This window comes from Pleurodeles waltl, chromosome 11, assembly GCF_031143425.1.
Source record: "Pleurodeles waltl isolate 20211129_DDA chromosome 11, aPleWal1.hap1.20221129, whole genome shotgun sequence".
NCBI classification, from domain to species: domain Eukaryota; kingdom Metazoa; phylum Chordata; class Amphibia; order Caudata; family Salamandridae; genus Pleurodeles; species Pleurodeles waltl.
The window spans coordinates 463,461,676-463,480,994 of NC_090450.1; positions in this window are offsets into that span (position 1 = coordinate 463,461,676).

The following is a 19,319-nucleotide window of genomic DNA, read 5'->3' on the forward strand; positions in this document are numbered from 1 at the left end:
TTAAGAGATAAGACAAAGCAAGCATTCAGTTACAGCAGGGAGAGTGAATACTAGCTTAGCAGTGCAAGTACCAACATAGTAAAGTCTTGTTCCTATTACAAGGCCTGCAAGTGCCTCGAAGTGGAACCCATACATGCCAAATTCTCTGTGAATTTCCTTGAATGACCTGTATGCATAGCATCAAATGTGGGGGTGAGATTCCACAAAAGTATCCAGGGAAATTTCCTTGGGCTGTCCAAGTACTGTCAACAAAATGGGAAAACCTAGACGTTGTGGTGTGTGGTGTGGGCAATACTTATAGCCCCTTGGGTCACATGCATTTCCTAAATAATCTGTAAGGTGATGGGCCCTAGAGCCACCAGCACAATTCTTCTTCTCTTTTAGGCCTGTAAACATAGGGCTGAGAGATCCCACATGATTCTTACATATCATGTACTTGCTGGGCATTTGATAGAGGCTCTAGAGAAAATACACCTTTGGTTGGCGATATCCCTACCTCTGTAATCCAATTGGACAGTGTAAAAAAAGTAGGTAATTATTCAAAGTGGGCACTCACCCACTTCAATGAAAAATAAGTCTATTCAACCAGGGTCAACCCCAAAGGTCACTAGATGAACCTGAACCCAATCCCATTTGTTATGGCACAGAGCAGACATGCTTAAACTACACCAATATGCAAAGCATTTACGCAGCACAACAGAAGCGATGTAAAATCATCACACAATAAAAATCCCAAACAAATTTTAATAAGAAAAAAAAGGCATCAAATAACAAAAATACAGTGAGGAGAACCAGAGATATTAGTTTTTAAAATTTTTAAGTGAAATTAGCCTTAATGCATGAATGATAGTCCATGGTTGTGGTAGACCAGGACCTATACGCACTTTAAAGCCAACCACGGGGTTCCTGAGATCATTTACACCAAGTGGGATAGCCCAGTTAAGAATTTTACCTTCAGGCTTAGTCTGCAAAACAGAAGTAAGCATCCCTCAGCAAGGCAGCAGGCTGTGTCTGGGAAAGATCTCACCAAAGTAGGATAAGAATTGAGCAAGGTCCCACTGAAGCTGCTGATTTTGGTGTGGGTAGGCCTCTGAGTGGGTAAAGTCATATTTCGAATCCAGGGCCATCAGCTTATCGGACAGAAATGTTTGGAAACTTTGCCCAGTCGATATTTCTACCTTGGGGCTTGGCCTCTGAATTGGAGCTTGCTCAGGGAGGGCTGAAATGAATATGCTGGTGGAGAGAAACTACTAGATGGACAGACCTGTTTCTTTAGTCAAGCTAAGCTGTTTCTTCACCGTACCGACTGTAGTGGCTGGTCTCTGTCCTCTGGTGGCTGAAAACCTAAAGACTTTGTAGTGCTAAAGCCCTTTTTCCGCAGCACTTCAACAAAGGCTCCCAGGGTTCAAGTGGGCTCATAGGACTTCAGGGCTTGGTTTAGCAAAGGCCTTCTGCATGGTCCAGTGCCGGTTCAATTGTGACTGGGCAACCAGTCATCCGGGAAAAAGAGCTTTTTCTACTTATTGTGTCCCGGCAATGACACAAGATCAGACTACTGATCTTTGGAGTCCATTTTTTTGTCCTAACAACAAAAGGTAGTAGATCCAGTCCTTTGAACCTTCTCTCAGGTTTCCGCAAGCAGGGCTTAATCCTCTTCTGATTTTATGTAGGTCCAGAAAGTATCCTGAGGAAGGTTCCTTGGGATGCCACATTTATTGTTGTCACTAGCCTGTCACTGGGGATGACTGCTGGCTCCTCCCTTACCAATGGGGTAAAAGATCCCAGGGTTTACCATACCCACTTTTTCAGCAGTTCCTATTTGCTTTACTGCAAACAATCCCACAGTGCACTTCACTCCTAAAATCTAGGAAGGAAAAGACTTCTTTATGTAGAGCCTTTGTGTCCTCCCAGAGGTGAGGCCAGGGAAATGAGCAGTCTCCTTCTCTGCGTACACGCCAGCCTGGCTTCAGGCAGCGACCCTCCCACTGGGTTTGGATTCAGCCTGGCTGGTGTGGGCCCAGGGATTAAGTCTTGCATTTCCCTGGTTTCAGTTTACCTTTACTTGGAAAAGGGCAGGTCACGTCTTGTTCCTTTACAAGTTAATGAAGTTCCCCGGTACAACTGAATTGCTCTTCCTGTAAGGGGAGAAAACCTCTTCCCCATACCCATGCTCTCGTCCATCCTCTGGGAGTAGTTTTCAAGCATCAGTAAGAACAAGCATTAGCAGACCAGCAGTCAGCAGGCTAATGCTAGTAAGCCTGCTAAAGGTTCAGGCAGGTGAAAGACACTTTCTAAAAGTTACTTTTTCTAAATATTATTACAAATCTGACTTTAACATTTGATAGCGCTTCAGACCCTTGATAAGTAAACTTACAAGGAGACATGCCCAGGCCGATGAACCTCTTGACCACGTTTGAAGACTTCCCAGAATGAGCTATCTTTTGGCATCCCAATCAATAGGTCAATAACCCCATCAATATTCACAATAACTAATCAATCAAGCTAATCAATAACATTTAGTATAGATCAATACAACAAACACACCATGATCTTTCAGCCATGAATAACCGCACAAATCTAGTAAGTGTTAGGATATTTATTCCTTATTAGTTACAATCTAATATCATATTTATTAGTTTCAATGTCAACAAGCATGTCAAAACCACTATGGCTTGGCAATCAGAGCAAAACTTTATCAAAGCATAGATCATGAACATAAAGAATGAAGCACAGCGTTAATATGAATCAACTTTAGCAGAGTATCATTAGTGCATTATTCGACAAAGCAAGAAACTTGTCAGTTGTCTATTTGCGTCAGAACTTTAGTGAACTCCTTAACTAACTTCGAATTAGCATCAGCATGTTGGACTTCATGCAAAACAATTAAGCAAACACAAACTTGGAAAACATCTAACTACGGCCTCCATCAAAAGAGTAGTTGGTACCTAGAAAGAAAAGGCAAACAGACAATTTACAGTTATCATCAGATAGTTACCCTCCAACGATTCAGCAATCAGCGTCAGTCTTCGTCCTCAGGACATGAGTCGATTCAGCATCAGCCAAGATAGGACAGGGCAAAGTCTCAGTATGGCATAGCTAAGAATAAGGCACTTCCCTCATAAGGAAGCGAAGTAAGTATCAGGTATAGGATTATTAAGATATCAGAACAGTAAAGTCTCAAAGTATAATAATTCTCGGTAGAGTGGCAAGGGCAGTGAAGAATGGCGAAGAATAACTGATTTCTCCTCGGGTCAAGCTGTTATGTCAAAACTATCGAACTAGTCCTTAATTCCCTATTGGATCAATTTTGGTGCATCATTATCTCTGTCCAATATTTCTCCACACGCCTTACTCGAATTTTCCATGAAACACAGTTCTCATGCAGTTGATTGGCCCACGTTGTTGACGTCTTCATCGGAAGGAATGTCACGTAAGAAAAGTTACACTTTCTGCTCAAGTCAGTAGTCCCATTGTCTTCTCCTAGTCTAGACAGCCTTGTACCTGTTACGAATTACACTGTTGCATTCGGCAAGAATGTCTCCTTGAGCAAGTCGAATCCCATGAGAAAGAATTTACTACAGCTACACACATATCTCTAGCTCCTGGAAAAGTACAGCTTCGTGTCCTTCAGAAAAGCAGCACATTGCACGTTAGGAAAAACACAGTTTAATGTGAGATCAGGCAGCTAGGCCCAGACCCTCGCTAACTAAGGCCTAGTAATTTAAGTTGACAAACCCTAATACATGACTCTAATTAAGATACGCTAATACAAAACCATACATTAGTACATTATTAATTCATCATTTATTAGTTTCATTAGTCTTCGTATACATTGGTGGCCACTCCGCGTGGGCATATTTCAAACCTGCGCATTATTTTCTACATTAACACATTTTCTATCCAGCATCATTACAGAATATATTGCAAGCTTTTCATGTTAATATTAATTTTAAAAGTCACACTCCAACACAATAAATTGGATTTTGAATAAAACAAATAGTCTTTGAATGACTTTTGTAGCCATTTCCTGTCAAAAGATACAGATTAAACTTTAAAGACTGTAACTTTGGCATTTTCTAGGATTCAGATGCAGTTCTTCTAGTGAAAATAGCTTTTGGGACCTAGTCACTGGAGAAACATGACAATTTTAATTTCACACATGTTCCACTTTTTTTAATATCAGGCAACCTTCCTTGGGGTAAAAGGTGAACTTAGTGGTAAGTTAGAAATATTTAAAAGCAAGCTGTCCCGTAAGCTGTCCCGCCTGTCAGAAATAGTTATTTTTACATGTTTGTACAGCAGGTCATAGCCCACTGCAGCCATGATACACAGCATAGACATGAAACCATGTTTTACAAGCCAACACTGTGAATGACACATTAGGTGCTGCAGTCCAGAGGTTACAATTAACCAAGAAGCTCTAGATACATGTTGTACACCACATACTAAGGCCTTATGAGCGAGGTAAATAAGTCAATGAAGGATACGCCAATTTAAAAATGTTTAAAGGGTGAGGAGATGCACTTTACTACTGTTTAGCAAAGGTAAAGTTTGGTAAACAATATGGTCCAGAAAAAGGTGACCATGCAGAAAAGGTGGATTTACTAGAAAAACTGGGAGGCAGTAGATATTACTTCAAAGATGGAGGCTACCATTTCCATCTGCCATAGGCTTCATTAAATGCTATCATTCAGTGACAATGGCATGTTAAATAGCCAATAGCATTTTATTTCGTTAATGGCCTTACAATTTGCATTGGGCAACCTACATTATTTTCTAATAGTCATTAATGTCAAAATAGGCTCCTCTTTAAAATATATTATAAAACAACTACATTTTAAAAGAACAAAAGTAGCTGGAGAATATGATGCAGAACATGCGCAAACGAGGGAGGTAAAAGTAAGTATAGGTGGACAAATAAAGCAAGTAAATCTGAGAACAGGCATCTAACCTCATAATACATTAAGAAATGTCTTCAGGTTAAGCCTGACAAATGTCACCATTTCAAAACATATTTTTCTACAAGCTAGGATGTTCATTTCAGAAATGTCGAGGTGGTGAACGAGCAGGCTGGGACTCACCCGCATTGCATGGTACTGGTAGAGTTATGAAAAAAATCAAAGATAAAATAATTGTAGAAGTTGTATATTAAAGAATGAAGAATGACGATGTTGTTTATTCAGTTTTTAGAACAGTATGGTAACACTGATAACTTAAAAGAGCTCTCAAATATGTTAAGTGTAGCATTTAATTATTATTTTTAGCTAAAAATAATGCTGAATGTAATTTGAGAAAGATAGCCTGTTTCTTCTGACTGCTTCCCTCTCCCACCATGCGCTCTTCAGTATTTTGTTTCACTTGTTCTTCTGGCGGTATTGTGTGGTATGTACCAATGTTTGGAGAGCATAAACGTGCTTTAAATGGCTCATAGATTAAGTATCGAGGTACACTGAGTTAAAGAAGAATGGATGGATGGATGTTCACATAAACAAGAGGTTGAAAACATCATTAGAAGCAGAACACTAGAATTGATAAATACAGGTGAGGTGGAGTGATGAAAAGGGTAGGTCACGGAAAGAGTGGTTAATGGAGAACAATCTCCTTTCAGCATCAACATCTAGGAAAGAGATCCGTATCCAAGGGCTAGGTCACATTATTATAGCACTATCTAAGAAAGATCTTGCCATGCTTTCAAAAGTTGCCCTTCTGCCACCAAACCTACCAAGTCATGCAATGTTTAAAATGGCAAAGAGGTTACTATATTTCTTAAAGGCTGTGAAGGGGCTCCAAGAAACTGGAAAGAATCAGGTTTACATACCTCATGCAAACGTTTTGATATAGACCATCTGTCTAGGAATTTGTGGAATTTTTAGCATCAGACATCTAGATGGGTCTTTACTATGTGCTTTGTATTGTTTGGGTGTTAGTGTTTTCTTTGGATTAGAATGTGTGTGTCTGTCTGAATAGCTGTGTGAGTGTGTAAATACGGCGTATGACTTCAGGTGGTGGGCTATTGTCTGTGGTAAAGCATCCTTAAAAAGCTCAATACTTGCTGTCTCTTTTGAAGGTGAGGTTGACAGTTGTAGTTTGATGCGAAACAGCAGGTCCTGTAGGGATGAACGCTCAGTCAGGTTGCATGTTGAGGTCTTCTTATGTAGATTTCAGAGTAGTACATGTTTACGGTGTTACCAATCATCATTCTCTTGCCATTCTTGTGGGGATGCCTAGGATTCAAGGTTCATAGATGTATGCCTGATCTGGTGGAGCTGATCCAAGTCATTGCGATTTCCAGTTCAGTGGCAAAATCTGTAATGAAAGAAATATGGATGAGTTGCAAGGATCCATTTTGGTGACAATGATAAACTGGTTCCCCTTCGCTGGCAAACAGGTGCAGAAAGTCTGGACAGATGAATTATAGTATTAGCATGGTGACTGAGAGTTCTTAGAGTGTTAAGAAGTACTTCAGATGGTAGCAGGATCGGATGAGCCACAGTCTGAAAGAATTGTTTTACTTTGGAAGAAGTACCTTCTTAGAATATATGATTCTTCAGTATTTAAGATAATACACTTTCTGAGCGTTTCTGTCCTTCCTGCAGTAGTATAAATATTTATTATAACCAGAGCCACTGGAAATAGATGGCTGTGGAGCAACAGGGTTGACTAAAGTATTGAGCAAGAAAGGTCACACTATGCAATTATTACTTTATTATGTTATTATTTTCTACACATGCTAACACCGAGTGGACCAAGGATTTACATATTCATTGCCAGTTTAACACTCAAGTACAGCAATAAGCAACGGAAAGGTGAACAGTCACCATTAAGGGCCTTCCACTGCACAGCAAGGCATATTATAATTCGGGGCCCCGATATACCTCCGTAAAACAATTGTTGTCCAGAGATTTTCATGTTTGATTTGTGTTGTTGATCATTAGAAAAGTAATGTAGCTTGGGTAGACATTGCTGATCTGGGCCAATTTTTCTCGATGACATTTCTAACAAGCATTTGCAATGCAATGGGTCTCGCGGTTGTTCGAGTTAAAGCTATTAGCATTGTAAACTCCTAACCGGACTTTTCTTTCCACAACCTGAAAAGTAAAAGTAAAACAGTTTCACATAACTGGACGTTTTTTGCCACATAAACTGTAAATGAAAAGTAAAACAGTTTCTCATAAGCGAGCTATTGGCCACCATGAGCGCAAAACACAATAGGAAAAAGAAGTTCGCTCGCAGTGAAATGTATGTGCAAAAGTGCAATTATCCAAGTAACCGGAAAAAGTAAAATTATCCATGTAACTGGCAAAAGTGCAAATATCCATGTAACAGGGTCGATGTCATTCAGAGCGCTCAACTACTGCCCAGCAAGATTGCACTGCCTATGAAATAAATAGAAAAGGTAGACTAGAAGCCACACAGAAAACATGGCGCCTCGTATGTTTTCAGTAGTTGGCCGGTACTCCGGAGGTGGGCTAAACACAGGAAAAGGTATGACGTATGCATGCCTTTCACTAATTAAATCAAGCAAATTTTAATAGGCAAGTGCACGAACCAACCAAACTGATGGGTGTGGTTAAAAGCCAATAGAGAGATTACACCAGGAACAGAGTGCTTTGCGCGCTCTACCCTAAAAACAAAAAAGCAGTGGAATGTGCCAGTTAAAGTTTAAGTTGTTGTGATGCGCTGCTTACAGCCTCACATATTGCATCACTGATGACATCTGAAATCTATGGGGTTGCAAGTTAGTACAATTCAACAGTGATACATAAGTGGCATAGGTATGAGAGTGACAATAAAGGTAGACAATAGTAAACAACGAGCGGGCTCATAATTTTTTTTACCTGGTGTCCTGACACCCTCCCTCGCTATTCTGTGTATGTGTTCCCCACCCACACCATATAAATAAAACCTTTCCTAGCACTCCGAGTCATTTTGACACCATCCTCAGCAAGTATCCCCAAATCCTGATTTCATGCTCTCCCGCTCTCACAATGGAGTGAACAGCTGGTGCCACGGTGGAAGTGGTCCTGTAAACAGTACCTTTAGGAGCGGAATGCTTTTCTCGGTCAGCACCAGTCTGCACTGATTCACGGATTGAGAGAGGAGCTGAGGAGTGACAGTTCAGGAACACCCAGATTCAGGGCTTGGTGCTTCAGTGAAAAAAGAAACTCGGTTTTCACAGCTCTGACATCAAAGCACTGAATAGTTTCGAAACCTGTGTTCTTTATGATGTCTTTCCAAGGAAGCTATGAATAACAACACACAGCACAGCTCAGGAATGGGCTTTAGGACAATGATGCAGGTAGGGACCCTTTGGTTTCTATTAAGACTAAATCAGAACCAGGCTTGCTGGCCCCTCTACATCGAAGTGTGAAGAAAAGGACGAGAGAAGCCTTAAACAAAATTTGAGCTTCCCTCTATCTTTATAAATCCTGTTTAACACAGTTAGACCAACCAGCTCTCTGACTCGCCCCTAAGACCAGTAAGTTACACATTGTGCTGTTGCATTCTGTTTGTGCAGCAGGAATGTTTCAAAGTGGTTCATCTGCAATTCTTTAGCAGACCTGTGCGGTTACAATGGGTTTTCTTCCTCAATACAAATAGAACTCCCACCACCAGGCATCCTCACGAGGGCTGGAACAGCACAATCTCAAGAGAACATTCTCCAGTAGCCAACATGCCACTACTTTGCCAAGCACCTGAATCCGCGCCCTCTCTCGACGTCCTTGGTGTTTTTTTTTCTTTTTTCAATAAACTATAAATCCTAAAGAAATTCAGAATACTTGAACTCAGTTGCCCTGTGTGAGTAATGTTCTCGGGATTTCGGAATTTCGCGCCTATTGCCAGTCCATTGTCACACGGAACACCTCGTAATTAGCGACACAGCGATGATGCAGACAGTAATGTGATTGCGTAAATCTGGAGAGTCTTTGCACACGGCAGGGGTCGCTCTCTCTCACACAGGATGTGGGCACTGTAGCACGTGCAGAGACGGCTGGTACCAGGCCAGAAGGAGCGCTCAGGGACAGCCAATGAGGAGCACCGATTGAGAGTATCGCGATCTATTGCACAACCTGCGGCGTGGTGACGAAGGCCCTATTCCTGAAAAGCTGGAACTGGGGCGGTAAACCACAAAGCAGTTTAAAATAAAGAAAAATCCTACCTTGCGTCAGACCCACTTTCCAGGTAGGCGCTGCGCCAAGAACTGACTTGGCTGCCTCCTCGCTTCCGATTGTGATGTTGCATTGGCCCATACTCACCCGCTTCCCCTGTTCTGATTTTACTCAGATATAAAGGGAGAAAACAAACCAGCCAGATCTATTTCAATAAAACAAATTCACCATGGGTCGCCAGGGCTCTGCAGCAGGTGTATGTTCTGGGGTGGCCCTATGCGCCAGTGCACGAGCCAAGCATGAACATATATATGTAGAATGTAAACAAAGTAAACAAACACAGATACTAAATCGCCTCAAAATTGAAAGAAGCATTTTGAATGCAATAGTCTCGTGTTTGCTCGAGTTACAGCTCATAGCGTTGTAAATTACTGACTGGACTTTTATTGCCACACAGACTGAAAATAACAAGAGGAAGAGAGTGAGAGCGAGGGTGAGCTGGCCCTGGAAAAGCCCCCCTCTGATGTTGGTTTATGTTTACAGAAGGAGGTGGTGGGGAGGAGGGACTGAACACACACCCACAGTGCAAGGCAAGCAGGCCAATACTGAAAGAAAAAGTCCCCTTCAGAAGAGATAAACAGGACATAGCATAATTACACACTACTTTGTGCTGCTCCCAAAGTGAAAAAAGGCAGGACAAAGAGGCAGAACTGACCACTAGCAAGCAAGGATTTTTGAAGGACACTGCAACTAACAAATCAAAATGCTGGAACTCACTCTATTGTATACTTTAGTATACAGCAGGCCGAACGCTAACGCTCGACCTAAAAATGGTGGATGTGTTGCAGTGATGATGCAATATTTCAGGAACCATGAGACCTATATACTTCATTTTGGTGTCAAAACATAGGTTTTGGGGGTCAAGTAGTTTTATACAAACAGAAACTAACTTCTCAGAGGCAAACATATCCTCCATTTTCCAAATTGGCAGCTGTAATAGAGGAAGAAGAGACATATATATATAAACAAAACAAATAATATTGGGTTTTAATCCTTTTATGTATACACCAAACAATGTTTATGATCTGAAAATGAAAAAAATAATGTTTATCACTTCTGTTTTAGACACATTTTTATAGTTTACTTTATTTGTTTTGGCAGTCTCTCCTGGTACATTTGCAGAATGTTGAACATTTGAGATGAGCATATCGACAGGAACATCTTTTTGTAGCACAGGTTTGAAAGCACATGTATGTGGAAGTTGTATGGGTAATGGCTTTAGAAATTTCATAGGTTTTAGCACCCTATTAATATCTTCCCAACCAAATTAACATGGATCTTTCTCTACATGTGCATGATCCAAAACATGTACACATCTTCTGATCAAGTAGAACGCTCTTTTAATGTACTCCTGCACAGAATATGATGTTGGTGGAAGGTCACTTAGCGGGACTGATCTCTTGAACTCACTGTACCGAAGATCGTCAAATGTGTGACACTCAGAACTTGTTTTCCACACGTGCACAGGGTATTTTCTACATCTTAAAAGTCACATTCTGCTTCTGTCTCAGCAAATCCTTTAAGAAACCTCACAGGTTCAGCAGTTAAAGCTCCAAGCTTTGTTCTAATTTTGCTCAAATAGTATCATCACCCTGAAGAATATGTGCCTTGCTAAGAACACTAGGCATCTCTGGGTCAACATTCTTGTACAGAATATGAGCAGGATTAAGTGTCTTTTCTCACCTGGTCGATACCGTATCCATAGCTCTGACAATCCTTGATTTATGAACATTGCAACAAAAAGTAGCACAATAGTAGAAGAAGTCAAACTTTATTTCAGATGAAAGCCACACAAGTCATACAATCAAACCTTAAAACACATTGCAAACTTATAAATAAAACATATAAATGAAACATATAAATAAAATTGCCAGAGATAAATAAACTAGTGGGCAGAAGTTAGATACAAACATTGATACTTTAGACAGTGATGGTACAACACAGTGTTCCAAGCTTAATTCTAATAACATTACTTAAACCACATGGTCTGACCGCTATTGCCAATCAAAAATAATAATACCAGGCCATCTCACCCATTTCTGACAAGGAATATATCCTTGGGTTTGTGTGTAATAGGGGTTGTGCGATGACATACAAGGGCCTGTGGACCCTCCTAAGAGCCCTTCCATAATCAAGCCTCCTGCATATAATGCATGCTGCCATATGCAATTATATAAGAGACATATCTGTGAAGTGTGTGGCTTTTGATTGGAGGTTCCATGCTGAATGTAAAAAACGTGAGACAGCAAACACCATTTGTTCTTTTAAATCGCTTTTTAAAATCCTCAATGCCTCCCAGTAATGTCTTACACCAATGACTTTGCACACACCGCAATAATCCATTTCTTGTGGGCAGATAAATAACGGGGGCAAAAATAAAAAAATGTGCCTCTGTTTATTTGACCCATGGGTAGTGAGAGCAGCAATTCTGAAGACATCCCATTTTAGCTCACCTTGAAGTGTAAGATCTTAGTGGGTGGACACCACACCTAAATTGAACATATAGACATTTAGCTTGAAAAGGAAATATTCTATTCTTACTTGATTCATAAGAACGAATGCATTTGTGGTTGAGAAACTGTCCTATTTTATTCTCTTCTAGGTGATCCTGCGACATCTGTCATGGAACACTTTCCCAATATACTTCTTTCACTCTCTGAGCAACAGTTTTAACTATTTCTCCAGGAACACCTCAAAATTCACCCAATCCCAAGCTCATAGACAATTTCTTAATCGGCTTCAGCCAGGATGTGTGTACATCTTTATGACAGATGATTATCTCCTCAAAAGATTCACGATAGTGTGCCAGCTCTTTTGTTGCCCATAACTGGACCCAGTATAATAGGAGTTTAAGCCGAGTGACCAGTTGGATGGAGTTTAATTCTAGGTCAAATCTCAGAGGTATAAGAGGAAAATTGAAAAGAGACAAAATAAATATTCTCAGTTTTTGTGAGAATTGCTGCTTCTACATAGCCCCATATTTCAGTTCCATAAATAGAAGCTGTCACTGCCAAACCTCTATGTGCATCCGGAGCAGATGACAAGGTACCCCCAGAATGTATTTTACATTTCCTCCCAATTGCAGGTGACTTTAAATGAAGGATATAATTACTTTTTTCCAATTGAGACCCCATGACTGATTAGCAGCCTATCTGACTTCTAAATAATTAAAGTATGTGACCTGTTCTAGGGGAAACCCACCTATCGACATCTTCCCTCTGAAGGACCGTTGGGGATTAACTGACATGAACTTTGATTTAGATGGATTAGGTTCTAATCCCCTATTGGCACAAAAGGCTGTAAAAGCATTCAATTTTGTTTGTAAGCCTGAGGGGGCTCTGGATATGTTAGGTATCATCTGCAAACATTAATAATGAGATTGGAACACCTGTAAACTTCAGAGCATCATGTCTACATTTGGTGAGCCATTAGACTGCTCCATGAATGTATATACTGAAAAGAGTAGGCGCAAGGACACACCCTTGCCTTACCTCCGTTAAATACTAATTTGGTTGTGGGGTGATCTCCCATGTTCCATCTCACCTTAGCATAAGATTCCACGTGGAGTACCTTCAGAATCCAAAGTAAATCCCTTGCAATTCCATACCCTTCCCGCACCCTCCAAAGATGTTCTCTTGGGACCAGGACAAAAGCAGCTCTTAAGTCAATAAAATCAACATAAAGATGGTTCCGCTTCAAGGTGACATACAGCATAACACCTTGTAGCAAAGAACCTGGTCAAGTGTGCTAACCCTACTTCCTAAACCCACCTGGGTAGGTTCCAAGATGCGGTTCTCAGGTGCCTATGTGTGAAGCCTAAATAGAACCTGCCTACAAAAATGTTTTTGCCTGTTATCTGATAAGCTTACGGGTCTGTGATTTGATGGCAGGTCCCTGTTCCCCTTTTTGTAAATGGGGATGATAACAGCTCCATGCCATGAAGGGCGGACGGCTTCACCCTCCAAGATGGTATTACTCAGGGCATTAGGATGTGGGCCCATATTTCCAGCTGTGACAGGAATAGATCTGCATGAATGTCTTCTAGCCCGGGGCCTTCTCACTCTGCATCTTTTGTAAGGCGTGGGCTGTTTCAGCTAAGATAAAGTGAGTAGTTACATCACTTCCAATGGAAGCCCCCTTTTACCCAGGGGAGGCCTTTTCCTGGGTAACTTCTGCATCTATCGGGGGGCAAGGTCAGGACCTTTTACAGTCCCAATTTCTATAGAGATCCTAGAAATGCTGAAGCTACCTCTCAGGGGAAATTGTCACTTCTAGATGGTTATTGATTACACAAGATTTAACAGAGATCAGCTTCCAGAAAGCTCTTTGGTCCCCTTTTTGCAGGGCATTTCACCCACTGTTTAGCATCCCAGTCTCTTCTGGCACTAATCAATGTATTCTTGTACATCTTTGTAGACTCCCTTATTTCTCTGCTATTGCCCTTTTTCATTACTTGCAAAAGCTGTCCCTTCTCTGTACAACAACCTTTTGAATACCATGAATGTACTCTCTTTTGACAACTGCCCCTACTCTGTTCTTTTACAAAAAATACCCAAAACTGGTCCATTGATTGACAGTGGAGATTAACAAATTTTACATTGCGCTACTATTAAAATCTATCAGCATGAGATGTTTCACAAATAGCTCATATATTTGTGTTAGTACCACAGTTTTGGAAGCGACTACTGCCCATTTCACATTTCTTCTGTTATTCGTTGTTTCCAATGTGCCTTTGGAAATAAGGGGGGACAGATTTATGTTAGTCAGCGTGCGTGTTACAAATTTAACACTTAAACCTTGGTGGCCATTGTCATGTCTTGGGACAACCTCCATATCGTATACAAATAACCGTAGGTGAAGGTCACAAATTATATACGTAATATAAGGGCAGGTTTGCCCTCTTTTAAAAGGTGGATGTGGTGGAAAATTGGATCTTGCATTGCCATTTACAATTTTTAAACCATGTTCTAGAGCTACATCCAATAGCTGACATGCCACCTTTGTCTGTTTCCTATCCCCAATATGGACTGGCCTAGATGTTGTTATAGCTTCTTTAGTATCAGGGGCTGTTCCTACTAGTGCCTGCTCAGTAGGCAGACACACGTTACCCCTTGGATTAACATGTCCTAACAATTGTATTAAGTACTCCACTGTACAAGACTTTGTATTTGATGAGACAGATCTAACCTGCATATTTACCAGGGCAATATATTGCACCCCCACTTGCGGTATTAATTTTGATTTCAAGGCCTCACAAATCCCCAGTATGTGAGGAACTTTTTTTTTCTTCTTAAATCTGTTTATTAAACATAATGCACAAACAATAGTACATTTCACTATTAAAGATTTTGCAAACTGTCTGCACGTATATTATATCATGTACAATGCGGTTACATTTTAATGTACTGAAGTGCAACTTATAACAATACAACTTATAATTAGAGGAGCTTTAACCACTGGAAATAGATCTAACCTCAATCACATCAAAAGACCCCCGGAATTTCGTCCTGCAGGGGAAGGAAGGGCTTTAACATTAAATGCAAGGAACCCCGATCGATGAACGGGATTGATAGCCCATGTTTCTTGTAACAATATAATATGATATTGATCGAACAGAGCACCCCATTCTGGCTCAGAAAGCTCTGCTCTTATTCTAGCTATATTCTCTAATCACCTCCCTCCCTATGTTTTACTCTGCTAAGCATGACGGCTCATCCACCCTAGCAGTAGATCTATTCCATGCTCCAATAAGCTATGACTATTAAAAGTGGGTTTAGAAATTAGCAACAATTTGTTTGACTCACATTCCCTATTTAGAGAAGATAAAACACTCCCTGTACATGGGACAGGAGTGTCATAATCACTCAGAGATACCTGAAATCAATCGTTCTCAGATAGATTTGAAAACTGTCTTGATCTAAAAGTATTTGGGGGAGCATGAACTTTATGGCCCCTTGAGATTACACATCCAGCAGTGAGCACAAGTGGTTTTGGGGTAAGTCCTTGATCTAAGATTGGGTCTAAACCTCAATTGAAATAAGATTAGCCCTTCAACTAAATCCTGATTCCTTACTTTTAACCATATATAGTCAAATGGTTGTTCCATATTGGGAAATCGTTAGTGTACATTATATCGTCCCTTGTAATGGACCTACAACTTCCTGTGTGTCACAACCAATGGATGGTTTTATTTACAACCTTCTGGTTCCCTGATTCTTCTGGTTCCCTGATTCAATGCAAAATCTTGGGGACGTTTATCATAAAAATATTGTGGGGCTTAGTCATAGAATCATAAGGACCAAATGTATTCTCATTCCTGAGGTTTCTATTAATAGAAACCCCTCTTTGACCCAAGGATGTCTGTTAGGCAGGTCCCTGATGCAGAGTATGTATTGGCCTTTCATTTTACATACACTTCTTAAATTTGAGTTAGAGGAAGAGAACCTGATGTAGCACAATAATATCTGAGGCATTTGAAAGTACAGTGACTCAATTAGAACCATTTTGAACAGCCCACTCAACGTGTGACACAATACGAAATGTCAGCTTCCTCCAATTAGCTGTTAAGTTCTCGAACCTTTTGAATATATCTCTGCAGGCACCAACTCCTCATTGATAATCACTCCACTTGCAATAAATGGACATTCAGTGTTCACTGAAGCATCAGCAATATTTTGTCGAGTTAGCATCTCCAAGTTCATCTTGTTTGATGTTGATGACCAGCATTTATCGAATTGCACAGGTATAGGTGTTGAATTTGTGATGCAGACAAGGTAAATTTTTCCACTTGTATACATTTGTTTGGGTCTCTTACATTCTTTAACAGAGTTCAAGATAACAGTCAAATACAATGTGCAGTTCTTGCAATGTGCACACTGACTCTGATATCTGAAGAACAGTCTGAACAACCTCTCTGAAGTTTTGCATAGATGAAATCTTGACCATTCGCAATTGTGAAATATAGCCCACAACAACAGCAGCTTTCAATGATGCGACCTTTCTGAATTGAAATGTTCCAGGTGAAAGTTTTTTTGAGCTCTTGTATGAGTTTGTGCTTCACTGGTTTAGTTGCAGTGCCTCCATCAATTAATGCATTTGTTGGAAGAAGATAATGCAACAGAATGTCTTTGATAAATTCAACCCTTTCTTTTGCTGCATCCATCTCTCTATGTGCTTGCGAAAGTTATTTTTTTGTAACCTGTTTGTACTGGCTGGTTGGACGAAACTCTTACTACGGCAATTAAAGCGTGGAAGCTTAGCTTTAGTGATTATGTCAAACAGCTTTTTCTCTTTCAATACAAATCTCTCCTACTTCAGTTCTGCGTATAGTTTCTATCCATGTTCCAGGACATCTAGTAAACGTGTCTTTATATCATTATCCACATATTGTTTGGTCATGAAGTTGTGTAGCTGCACAGGTTCAGTCATTTCAAAGGGGTTTCCTTGCTGCTACATGAAATGAAGAAGGCAGTCACCATATTTAATAAAACATTCTTGTCTCTTTCCCACAAGTTTGTGGTGAGAAACAGTTTCACGAATGTCCATTAATTTTGAATTTGCCATCTCTCTGAAAAAATTGAAAATAGAAAGGACTTCATGGTAAGCTAGCTGTGCCATTGATCAACATATTCACTTTTACGTGTCTGACCAACAATTCCCTTGGAGCGTTTCTGTGATCTCTGGATTGTCTGCTCTGGAGACACAGCATTGACCTTCCCTCTCTGTCTCTCACCATGAAATGTCTTTGACTTCTGAATTTTCTTCGCATTCTTTGACAAACTGTACAAACTTGGGCCCATTCTTATACTTTTTGCCGCAAAACTGCATTAACGCAGTTTTGCAGCAAAATGTTTAGTGCCGGCTTGCGTCATTTCACAACGCCAGCCGGGCACCGTATCTACCGAATGACGCAAGCCAGCGCTAAACTTGGGCTAGCATCTTAAAAAAAGAATCTACCTGGGTAGGGGTAGCAGTAGGGAAGGAGGGCGTTGTGCATCCGAACATGACACTTGCTTGGTTAGAGGCAAAAAAAAATGCCTCTAACCAGACTAGCACCATTTCCTTGTACACAACCACCAAAAACGTGACTCCTGTCTTAGAAAAGGCAGGAGTCATGCCCACCACCCCAATGGCTAGCACAGGGGACAAGTGTGCCCTGAGCATGGGCATTGCAAATATAGAAAAAAAAATACTTACCTGGATTTACTTGAGACTGGGTCCCCCATCCCTCAGTGTCCCTCTGGTGGGGGTGTTCCTGGGGCTTGGGGAGGGCACCTGTGGACCCATTCCCTGGTGTTTAACCATGGAAATGGGTCCACAGGTCCCCTGACACCTGGCCTGACCCCAGCGTTAAATAATGGTGCTAAGGAGGCTTAGCACCATTATTTAGCCCCTCCTCCCACCCGTGCGTAATTTTAGCACGGAGGGATAAATATGGGGCTATGAGGATAGTAACATTTTTTGGATGGGAACACCTACTTTGCATCTCATCGACCCAAGGTAGGTTCACTCATCCAAAAAATGGTGCAAAAAATGGTGCAAACTCCTATATTTTGACATTAGACATGTCTAATCGGTGCCAAAAAAGTGTAAATATGGGCCTTGGTTTTCAGGTTTTCTGATTTCGAACTGACTGTTTTGAACTTTGCCTGGCTTTGCATTATGTCTTTTGAATGAAGTGCACCCTGTGCCTTGTTAACTTGTGATATAGGATGTGCAAAACCTAATTTGTCATTCTTGTTGCAAAAAGCATTCCAACGCATTGTTTCTACAGCCTCAGCTATGATGAGCGTAACTTGTAATAAACAAACATAATGAGTTCTGCTCAATACTGACTGGACAGTGTTGCTTTCAAAGATTTCAGCCTCAATAAGTGCATCGTCCCACTGTAATAAGTTCCTGTACACCGCAACACAACATTTGTCATGTGGAAAAAGTCCATCATTGGATAAAGAACATCAAATTCTACTGGCTTGCTTATAAAAATATCAGCTACAATACGGAAAACACCTTCATCACAGAAAACTGGTAGGATAGGCTGGTCTTCAAGCTAAGCATGCACATTTTTTAAATTTATTAGAGCCGTGTATACTGTTGCATCGTTTGTGACTGGAGATTGTATTACTGGTAAAAACCCAACCTTCTTCAGTTGGATGGTATTCTGTGAGATCAGAGCATGAATTCGAGCTCACGGAGGAACTGGCTTTTCTTCATCCTTCAGTCCGCACCAAATAAGCATTATGAAAAATTCAGTTAAATAAGCTTTGCGGACCGCAGCATCAGGTAGAATAAGATCTATGTCCTCAGCCACTTTGAAACTTTCTGGTAAACTGGGACTTGTTGATGGTTTGTAGTGATTTTGCACAGGTTGGCAAGGCAGTTGGGGTATACGTTTGGAGCTTTGTTTTTTTATACCTACAGCTGACACAGCTTGTTTTCTAGCAGCTACTACATTGGTACAGTCTTGAAAAAGCACCATGGCAGTATCATGTACGCTGGATGTCCCAGACAAAAAAGAACTGTCTTCACATTCAAAATTATCAAGAGCAGCAATTGCAAATCTTTTCCTGGTAAATTGACTTGGAAGTGGTGTGCTGCCAGATTCACAAGATTTTACAGTATGAGCAGTCATCATGTGTAGCAGAGTTTTTGTTTTTGCCATGATGTGATTCATAAACCATGATTTGGAAAATGCAGTACATTTGCACAGCATAAGCCTGTCAGTTCATGGGATTGTCTTCCACTTCCACATTTATATCTTCATAGCCGTCATTAAAGTTGTCTGCTTCTGTTCCAAACTAAAGAACCTTAGTTTGTAACGGTTTTGCTTTACTGATAATAAACAATGATGTAAAAAATGTTAAGACAACATCAGGCATTCTTGTTGACTTCCATGATTTGTGAAGCTCTTCGAAATTTGTCTTTCAGTCCAAAATCTAAGGGCCTGATTTATGAAAAGTGGCACTGAACCCAGTGCAGCCACACTTTTCTTGCTCTGAGCAGGCAATAAAAGTGCTGAAAAAATTACGCAAATAAATCTGTTAGATTTCTTTGCACCATTTATTTGCCCCCTTTACGGGGAAACGCTCTCTTTGCATACATTATGCCTGGCGCAGGCATAATGTGTCACAAAGGGTTACAAAATGGTGC